Here is a 9,716-nt window from a genome sequence, read left to right as displayed (position 1 = left end):
GTAAAGCTTATGATGAGTGGGGTTTTATTCAAGGCATGATGCTCAGTGTAGGGTTTGAAGCTAAATGGGTAGATCTTGTTATGCATTTTGTATCATCAGTTTCTTACTCTGTCAAGGTTAACAATAACTTTGGTAAACATTTTCACCAAGCAGAGGTTTGTGTCAAGGACCCTTTGAGTCCCTACTTGTTCCTAAACTGTACAGAGGGGTTCTTGACGTTATTGAAACCTTTCAAACAGGATGGAAAAATGACGGGTATTAAAGTTTGTCGTGGAAGTCCCTTAGTTACTCACCTTTTCTTTGCAAAGGATAGTATCGTTTTTTGCGAGGCTACAGAGAGAGGGGGAGGTTATTAAGAAGATTTTAGCAAAATATAAATGTGCCTTTGGATAGTAGGTGAATTTTGACAAATCAGTGGTTTTTTTCAGTTCGAATATTGATGAGAATATGTGTAGTCAGTTTGTTGACTTAATAGAGGTACGTCGAGCTTTCAATATTAAATGTTATTTGGGCCTTCCAACATTGGTGGGAAAGAATAAGAAGGAAGCTTTCAGTCAATTATGTGGTAGAATGAGATTGAAGGTCAATAGGTGGAGCGTTCGTTTCATTTCTCAAGGTGGGAAAGAAGTGTTTATTAAAGTGGTCCTTCATGCTCTTTCTACATACTCTATGGCGCATTTTCTATTGCCTAAAACGCTATATAATTCTTTGGAATAGATTATGGGTAGATTTTGGTGGCAAAAAATTGGTCAAAGAAATGGGATGCATTGGAGCAAATGGTTAGACCTTAGTAAGCTTAAGGATGTTGGGGGCATGGGATTCCCTGATCTTTCCAAATTTAATATTGTCTTGCTAGATAAGAAATGATGGCGATTTCTAAAAAAACCAAATTCATTAGTAGTGCGTATCTTTAAAGTAAAATGCTTCTCGACGACTAAGTTTTTAAAGGCACAGTTAGGGGCTTACTCATCTTACATTTGGCGAAGCATTTTTGCGGCTAGAAAGATGCTGGAAGATGGAGTCAGCTGGAGAGTAGGCTTTAGACCCAAAATCTCAATTTAGATAGATCGATGGCTTCCAAAATGGATCGGGGGAAAAAATTCACAACACTGTTATTACAGACTCGGTTGATAAGGTTTCTAATTTGATCGCCACTATAATTACAGATAATTTTCTAGGGAATAATAGGTGTACCTGTAGTAGAATTTTGATAACTCTGTGGTCCATTCGCCCACGCTCGAAATCAATTTGTAATGGAGGGAAAAGATCAATCAGTTTTGGAAATCTGTTCTAAAGATGAAAGTCTAAATAAGGAATTATATGTAATTAACCAAAAATTACCTATGAAGCAAGATCAAATGATCTCTCAGTGGCTATCTCTAAAAGGGCAAAATGTCAAGGTTAATTTTGATACGGCGTTTAAACTAGACCAACATTGTTCGTGCTCTAGGTTTACTATTAGAAACGAATCTGGGTTGGTAATAGGATGTGGGGTGCAGACGAATAGTTATGTTGCAGACGCTTTTTTTGCAGAAGCCATTGCCTGCATCCAAGCACTTCAATTTACAAGAGATATGGGTTCCTATAACATAGAGGTTGAGGGGGACTTAAAGACTACGATAATTAATATCCAAAAATGTACTTTAGGTAGATCTAAAATTGGAGTACTCATATAAGAAATCTAATCTTTAGCCCTAACATTTCACTCTATTTCATTTTGACATGCAGATTGATCAGTAAACACTGTAGCCCACAAATTAGCAACAACAGGGTTTACAAAGGGAAACACAATGTTTTGGGTAGAAGAGGTACTTGAAAACATACTAGAGACGGTGAATCGTGATATGCCCCTTTAGTTTCTTCCACCAAAATCCATTACAACAGTCTTTTCTGCATCATATTAGGGAACGATGAACTCAACGTTACCATCGGATCATGATCGGCTATTTAACGTCACAATAATAATGTGCAAGTGTACACTATCGACACAAGTATAGTAGACAGATGTGATGTAACAACCCTAATCCGTATCCGTTGCTGGGACAGGATTACAGAGCATTACCGGGGTTTACAGATCAATCAGACAGGAATTTCAAACGTTTCGTTACATATCAATACTCATAATAAATCCAATATAAAATGATATATATCGTCCTTTAAACAAGCGCTTAGGGCCCAAAATACGCATCAGGAACAAGTCGGGACTAAACTGGCAACTCAGAGAATTTTTCAAAAATATTTAAAATTTTCATTACTGTAGGGGTCACACGGGCGTGTGGCTAGGCCATGTGACTCACACGGTCAGGAGAAAAGCCTGTGTCTCAGACCGTATGGGCATTCGAAATAGGGACACATGGCCGTGTCCAGCCTGTGTCCGTACCTGTGTAACTCTCTGACTTGGGTCACATGGCCAAGTCTCACACCCATGTGCTAGGCCGTGTGAACATATTGAGTTGCATTCATAAAAGATACAGGGGACACACAGGCGTGTCACCTAGCTGTGTGTCACACACGGTTGTGACACACGTCCGTGTTTCTACCCGTGTGGACGAAAATAGGCCATTCTCTAAGCCATATTTCTCACCCAAATTGATACCAACCTAGCCTTAACAATTTTCACATCAATAAGCGATAACAAGGCATTCAACACAAGCTAAAATCAAATCTTAAACATGTATTTTTATCACATACAACCAATATACCCATAGGTACCTCTAATGAAAATTTCAAAAGATGTCCACCAATATCCAAACTTACCTATCTAACTTATCTAACTAAGTTACCAAAGTTCATTTTAACTCAATTATATACATACATATATCACTTATACTAACATCACAATCATACCTTAATTTCATACCAATATGTATGTTGGTTATATAAACAAAATATTATTCTTAATATTTACATAAGCTAAACTTTGACTAAGACCGTACGAAAGCCTATACATGCCATATAAATCTTATTTAATGTTTCAAAAACTACTAAGATAAGCTGGATAATGTGACTTGAGCATTGCTCCGATCGTCTAACCTTATGAAAATCTACAAAAACATTAAACAATACAAATAAGCTAAATGAAGCTTAGTAAGTTCAACGGGTTAAACAAAATCTTACCGAACCTACTATAACAAGTCAAATAAATAAAATCATTCATGTCAATTCCCTGTCATTCACTATCAATTTCCTGTCATTCACAACTTCTATTGATAAATACATCTATATTCAAATCAATATAAAAATAAATATCATGTCTTTCAAATTCATTTAATAAATCACCTTACTGAAAAAAATTTTCATTCGAAGAACGACTTACGGATAAAAGTATATTATCAATAGAAGCTCATAAGAGCTAGTCCATCTGAATATGCCAACAGAAGCTTGTAAGATCTGATTCACCCAAATACGCCAAATAGAAAGCAAAACATGAAAATTCGCAACAAATGCTAAACCCTAGTTTACTTGGGGAAAAAGCCGTTGTCTCTTTCCAATACCATTATACACCAAATTACGAATGTACTCAAATCTCGCGTTCCATTTAAACCGAATATCCAATTCAATGTTATAATTCCAACAATAATTCATTTATAACAATAGAATATATGCATAATACCATTCATCAAATTTATAAAAATATTAAATTTTAATCGTACGAACTTACCTGGATTGAATTGTTGTAATTGTAGAAGTTTAAGGACTTTTCTGCTACTTTTCCTTTTTCACGAGTATATACGGAATCTTGATCTAAAATATAAAATTACTCAGTCATTACCATATATTTCATTTCCAATTCATTTCAAAATTAATACCCTTTTATTTTTGAATTTACACAATTAACCCAAACTTTTACAATTTTTGTAATTTAATCCCTTAATTAGTTAATATATCAAATTAACTATTTTTTCTTAATCAATAATTTATCCAAATATTCTAAGCCATTATATAGCCCTAATAATCCAAAATTCTCTATCAAACCCTAATATTTTAACCTTTTCACAATTTAATCCTAAAATTAATATTTAACAAAATCACTTTATAAAATCATCATAAAACACAATTAAAGCTTTAAATCCATGTTATTCATCAAAAAATTTAATATTCATCAATAAAACTTCCAAAATTTTTAATAAAATAAAAAACTAAGTTAAGGTTTAGTTTAACCTAATTGTAACAATCTCAAAAATATAAAAAGTACAAGAAATGGGTAACATGAAGCAAAAATTGAAGAACCAGCTTAAATTTTCTCCTATGTCTATTTTGAACCAAAAATTGAAGAAGAAATGTCTAGAAAACTATTCAAATCTAATTTGTTTTATTTTGATTTCATCAAATTTACAATTTCGGCATTGAATGGCCTTATTTTATTATTTTTCTCTCTTATGCCACCTCATCCATTACATTTAGGTACAGTTATTACTTAGGTCTTTCTTTAATTACTAATCAAGCCATTTAGTCACTTAAATGTTAAAATTAGGATGTTTTGCATATTTTTTAATTTAGTCCTTTTTAATTAATTAACTATCAAAACGTTAAAATTTTTCAACGAAACTTTAATACTACCTTAATGATACTTTGTAAATATTTATAGAAATATTTATAACTTTTTTATAGAAACGAGGTCCCAATACCTCGCTTTCTAAAACCACTTGACCTAATGTCTTACCACTCGAACCAAATAAATCATTCTAAAACATAAATTACCAATTCAAAAACCTTTTTAAAACCATAGTTGACTCGTAACTATTAAACAATAATATTTGCAAACTTACTCGCAGGATTTGGTGGCCTCGAACCACTATTTCTGACACTACTGAAAAATCGGGCTGTTACATGTGAGTTTGTCGAATATTGATCCCACATGGATGGGTGTTTTTTGTCTATTAATGTGGTGCAATAACTGGATACAAACAAGATAAATTGGGAGGATAGTTGTTGATGCGATAACTTTAAAAACAATAAAATATAATATGATGATGATAAACTGGGATCCCTAACATGAATCTTCAGCAGAATACTAGGCGCTCACAAGGTATAAAAATATAGGTGATTGTCGATGCAATAAAATTCAATGTATATCTTACCTAGCGTTACTTATCTATTTAATTTGAGACTTAAACATGCATATTAACCTCACCTTCCGATAAAAGCAATACGGTACTATTAAGAACAAGTGGACTAAATTCCTCTAATCCTCACTCAACTTCCGTTGAAATGCTTGTTGGCTCAAACTGTCACTGTACTTTCTAGTGTCAGTGACTGTAATAACACTTAAAAAATTCAAACCCCAAGATTAAACAATAAAAGAAAGATTAAATAAGATAACATTTCACCAAGAATTCATCACTACTTCCATACAATCAGAAATCAGAGAGTAATCACCAGCAATTAGAAGGAAATAAAAAAGAATAGAATGGAGAATACTATCCCTAGACAACTCGACTAAATCTCTCTATTCCCTCTTGTCACACACTTAAGTCTCTTCGTCAGGAGTTAGTCTGCATTTGGTTTTCACGTTGGCTCACCTGTGAGAGGCTTAAGCTGCCATGGTCGGATGATGAAGATGATAGTGGAGAGAAAAACTCTAGCCGCCTCCTTTTTCTTCTCATGTCCACCTTTTATGTCCTTCTCCACGGTACAAGTGTCCTTTCCCTAAAATTATTCTATCCTTGTTCGTACAAGTTGGTTATACCAGACTAGACAGCTCACGCAATTTTAGTTCTTATCCGGGTAGCTGTCAGGTGCGACAACAATTCTGGATGCAAGCTGGAATTGTAACAGCCCGATTTTAGGCCTAGTCGGAGCAATGGTTTCAGGACCACTATTCCGAGGCCAGAGAAAATTATTTTAGTATTATTTTATGTGTTATAATATAATTTTATAAGTGCATGTAAATTTTGGTAAGTTAATTTTAGCAATTTCTAGTCCAATTTCGAAAAAGGACTAAATCGCGTAAAAGGTAAAAGTTGTGTTTTAATACCTAAAGGTGTTAAATTGCCTTGTATCTTAAGTTGGGGGTCTTTAAAGTGAAATTAGGCCATTGAAATTGTGATGGCCGGCCATGGGAGACAAAAAAAAAATTGTTGAAAAGTCAAAATTAGGTGAAGTTGGTCACCAATTTTGACTAGTTTTATTATTAACAAATTAAAAAGAAAAAGCTATCATTTTTCTCTTCTCCTCCACCGAAAATGGCAGAAAAGAAAGGGGTTTTGAAGCTCTGAAATATCAGCCACTTACATCCCTTGCTAGTAAGTGATTTTTAATGTCTTTCTTGATGATTTTTACATTTTTTGAACCCCTAAAGCATGAGCTTTCATATGAGGGGTCTATTTTGCAAAATGATGAAGAGTCTAGGGTTTTGCCATGAGATTAAATGTGTTTTTTTCTGTGTTTTTATGGAAGATTATGAGTCCTAGTTGTCTAATAAACAACTTTTGTGAAAGAAATTGCATGAAAACACCTTAAAAAGGGCTAAATTGCTAAGTTGTAAAATGAGTTGTAAATGTGTGAAATAGTTGAAATTACGAGTTGCTATAGTTATGAAAATGGTTCATCTAGACTCAAGGAGTAAAGAAATGTGATAAAAATTATTTTACGAGCCGAGGGGTAATTTGGTAATTTTGGCAAAATATAGGGGCAAAATTGTAAAAATTGCTCAAGTGTGTCAATGGACTAATTTGATCAGTACACTGTTTTAATAAGTTGAATGTGATATTTTAGATGATGAAAATCGAGATTTGGACCTAGAACGGAAAGAAATCGATTAAGGGATAATTACGTCTTTTTTTACCTTTGTGGTATCGAGGTAAGGTCATATGTAAATGTTGGTAACATAGTTATTATTTTAAATGTTTTGATGTTATTTAAATGATTTGATAATTATTATGAGATATTATACTTGTGATAATTGTTTAATAATATGTCAAATTATATGATATACTTGGAAAATGTGAAATACTACCGAGTATTTGTATCGGCATTCCGTAGAAGATGGTTGAGACACATGATTGGGAAAAGGTCCCGTTGAACCTTAGGAATAGATTAGGATACAAGTGACATGTCACTGGAATATTTGGGCATCCGAGCTCGTTGAGTTGAGTCCGAGTTCACTTATGGATGCGAATGTTCGAACTCGTTGAGTTGAGTCCGAGTTCGTGAGATGTAACTAGGCATCCGAGCTCGTTGAGTTGAGTCCGAGTTCACTTAAGGGTGGGTTACATGGTATCTTGGCTACATATGTGGCACTTATGTTCAAACTTTCCATGTATCCGAATTATATTCCGATGTGTTCACTGGGTAAAATTCTACTCAAATGGAGGTATACTCGAGATGAAAGGGACGTACTGATAAATGTTGTGAAATGGATACTTTGAACAGGTATGTACTTAACCCTCGGGTTGAAAACTCGACATAACAACAAAATGGTAAGATGGTAAATGAAAATGTGATATGAATGTCTCGGTGATGATTATACAAATGATGTTGTATTAATTTTGTGAGCAATGATCATGAATGAGTAATTTAACCTTGACAGATTTGAGTTACTGAAGTAGTGTAACTTTGAAAATACACTAAAAATAGTGGAAAATGAGTTAGAGGCAGAATGGGATTAAAGCTTAATGAGTCTATTTTCACATGAAAGAAACAGGGGAAGAAAAAGAATTCCATATTGTGTTATATTTGAATTCTTGTGAAACAGGATCTGAATGAATTCGAGATCCCCTGTTCTGACTTTAGAAATTCACCAAAAATTGTAAACAAATTATTAAGAGTCATACCTTACATTCATGGATTTCTTATTTAGTTTATTTTTAGGGTAAATAAACGTCATGGTCGTTGGAATTTTGTACAGGGAGAAATTCGGTTCGTAGTGCATAGGGGTCAGAGTGGTCATACCCTAAAACAGGGGAGACTTTAACTAATAAACTGTACTAATTGGCCCAACCAAAAATTCTATAAAAAAATTAGTAAGTATAAATATGAGTATAGTTTCAATAGAAATAGACGAGAACATTATTCGAGTCTTGTACTATGAGATAATTTAACTTTAGTACAGAAGGGTCGGAACTATCAGACAGTGAATTAGGGGTAACTTTGAGGAATAAACTGTACTATTTGGCTTAACCAAAAATTCTGGAAATTTTATGGAAGAAAGGAAAATAAGTCTAGTTCCATGGAAAATTAATGGAACTTAATTCGGAGTTTTGTAGCTCCAGATATAAATAATTTAGTGACTATTGCTCAGAAAGACAGCTTGTAGTGAACTTGAGAATATGTTGTAAACATTGATAAAACAAGTTAATGAGTTGCTTATTGTTTTCATATGAACTTACTAAGCGAAAGCTTACCCCCCCTTCTTTCCCATGTTTCCTAGGGTTGCCAGGTTAGCTCGGGTTAGAGTTCGTCGGAGATATTATCACACTGTCAAGCAAACGTTATTGGTGTAGTGATTTCAAGTACTTTGAGCCTATGGCATGTATAGGAGTTTAAATATTAGAGTATGTGATATGGCTTTAGCCATATGTGTTGGCCTATTTTGATTATGGGGTTGTAAATCCATTTTAATTATGCATGCATGTGCTATGGTATTATGTGATGAGTTTATAATGATTATAGCAAGAATGTGGTAAAGATGTGAGTAAAATCTATGATATCTATTGCATGTGAAATTGCCATAATCATGACATGTTAGGAATGTTTAAGTACCTAATTTTGCCATGTTGTATGTTATTATATAAGTATGCGTGCATCTGTTGTGAGGGTGACAAAATGGCTTGGAAAATAGCCTTGTATTTGTCTAGGTTTTTGGACACGGGTTCGAGACACGGGCATGTCCCTAGCACACGGGCGTGTGCTCTATACCCACACGGGCGTATGAAGCCTTGATGCAAGAGATTTTCTAAGTTTTTCATGAGTTCTCGGTTGGGTCCCGAACCACTCCAGATGTATGTTTTGGGCCTCGTAAGTTCGTGATATGGGACAAATTGTATGTGAAAAGAAAAGTTTTTAATTATTTGAGATTTCATGGCCCTGTTTAGTATAGAAGTGTTAGTAAAAGTCAGGTAGCACCTCGAACCCCGTCCCGGCGTCGTATGCGGGCGAGGGGTGTTATAGGAATTAACTCATGCAGTGACATTAATGCAATAAAATAACAAAATTAAGGATAAAATAGGCTAGGATTCACTGAGTTATAAAATGCATTTACTAAACTAAAAATGCTAAAATGTATGCTAAGGATAACTAAATGGGAACAATTTAACGAATAAGTAGGAGCAAAACCTATTTCTTTCTAGTGCTATCAGATCACCATGCCGGTTTGACGGCCTGTTTTGCTTTCTCACATGAGAAATGGAATTGTCATCTTTAGTTTTGCCGATGTGCCTTTTACATTTTTGCTTTTTTGCTTTGTGTTATGTTTAGTCAGTTTCGTTTTGTTTTTTTTTTATTGCTTGTTTTGAGTATAGCTGTGTGATGAGTTCCCGAGTGTGAAGGGGACAAGGACACGTCGTTGGTTTATGTTTTTTGTATTTTTTTTATTTTGTTCCATTAATGAAGTCTCGATTTTATTCAAAAAAATAATGTGAATATAAAATATACATTTTTCTTAATAACTTCCACTGATGACATTAATTAAAGCTGGTCGTTACATCCCACTTAACCACAATGTGATTGGTTGCAAGGGTCGGTGCCTTAAAGGTACTTTTATTGGAAAAACAAAG

The 9,716-nt window shown here is 34.1% G+C and overlaps 1 long non-coding RNA gene across 1 annotated transcript; it reads left to right on the top strand.

Moving 5' to 3' along the window:
* Window positions 1-6,145: 6,145 nt before the first annotated feature.
* Window positions 6,146-8,619, top strand: LOC128281408 (uncharacterized). The gene is made up of 3 exons (XR_008271614.1): window positions 6,146-6,245; window positions 6,718-6,802; window positions 8,372-8,619. It is a non-coding gene; the product is annotated as an uncharacterized LOC128281408 (long non-coding RNA).
* The last annotated feature ends 1,097 nt before the right edge of the window (window positions 8,620-9,716 follow it).

The sequence above is a fragment of the Gossypium arboreum genome, chromosome 10, assembly GCF_025698485.1.
Source record: "Gossypium arboreum isolate Shixiya-1 chromosome 10, ASM2569848v2, whole genome shotgun sequence".
Classification (NCBI taxonomy): domain Eukaryota; kingdom Viridiplantae; phylum Streptophyta; class Magnoliopsida; order Malvales; family Malvaceae; genus Gossypium; species Gossypium arboreum.
Note: the sequence above shows the minus strand (reverse complement) of the source record. Positions and strands in the feature narration are given on the sequence as shown.